At 40.2% G+C, this 1,156-nt stretch overlaps 1 non-coding gene across 1 annotated transcript; it reads right to left on the bottom strand.

Annotated features, from left to right (window-relative positions):
* Positions 1-473: 473 nt before the first annotated feature.
* LOC148568199 (small nucleolar RNA R71) lies at positions 474-581 on the bottom strand. Its single transcript, XR_015882100.1, has one exon. It is a non-coding gene; the product is annotated as a small nucleolar RNA R71 (small nucleolar RNA).
* Positions 582-1,156: the final 575 nt, after the last annotated feature.

The raw sequence follows: 1,156 nt of genomic DNA, 5'->3' as shown, positions 1-1,156 counted from the left end.
AGAGGAAACTAAGAGAAGCTAAATTACAACAATCCAGAGACAACCTTATTGAAAATTTTGAACAAGTAAAGGAGATGGCAGCCGGACCCAACAACAATAATGCAAGGAGAATGCTTGGTGACTTTACTGCACCAAATTCCAATTTACATGGAAGAAGCATCTCCATTCCTGCCATTGGAGCAAACAACTTTGAGCTGAAACCTCTATTAGTTTCTCTGATGCAGCAGAACTGCAAGTTTCATGGACTTCCATCTGAATATCCTTTTCAGTTCTTAACTGAATTCTTGCAGATATGTGATACTGTTAAGACTAATGGAGTAGATCATGAAGTCTACAAGCTCATGCTTTTCCCTTTTGCTGTAAGAGACAGAGCTAGAGTGTGGTTGGACTCTCAACCCAAAGATAGCCTGAACTCTTGGGATAAGCTGGTCACGGCTTTCTTAGCCAAGTTCTTTCCTCCTCAAAAGCTGAGCAAGCTTAGAGTGGATGTTCAAACCTTCAAACAAAAAGATGGTGAATCCCTCTATGAAGCTTGGGAAAGATACAAACAGTTGACCAAAAAGTGTCCCTCTGACATGCTTTCAGAATGGACCATCCTGGATATATTCTATGATGGTCTGTCTGAGTTATCAAAGATGTCATTGGATACTTCTGCAGGTGGATCCACTCACCTAAAGAAAACGCCTGCAGAAGCTCAAGAACTCATTGACATGGTTGCTAATAACCAGTTTATGTACACTTCTGAGAGGAATCCTGTGAGTAATGGGACGCCTATGAAGAAGGGAGTTCTTGAAGTTGATACTCTGAATGCCATATTGGCTCAGAACAAAATATTGACTCAGCAAGTCAATATGATTTCTCAAAGTCTGAATGGAATGCAAGCTGCATCCAACAGTACTCAAGAGGCTTCTTATGCAGAAGAAGCTTATGATCCTGAAAACCCTGCAATAGCAGAGGTGAATTACTTAGGTGAACCTTATGGAAACACCTATAATCCATCATGGAGAAATCATCCAAATCTCTCATGGAAGGATCAAAGGCCTCAACAAGGCTTTAATAATGGTGGAAGAAACAGGCTTAACAATAATAAACCTTTTCCATCATCCACTCAGCAATAGACAGAGAACTCTGAACAAAACACTTCTAATTTAGCAAA

Source organism: Arachis ipaensis, chromosome B4 (genome assembly GCF_059453495.1).
Source record: "Arachis ipaensis isolate K30076 ecotype BB chromosome B4, ASM5945349v1, whole genome shotgun sequence".
Classification (NCBI taxonomy): Eukaryota; Viridiplantae; Streptophyta; class Magnoliopsida; order Fabales; family Fabaceae; genus Arachis; species Arachis ipaensis.
Note: the sequence above shows the minus strand (reverse complement) of the source record. Positions and strands in the feature narration are given on the sequence as shown.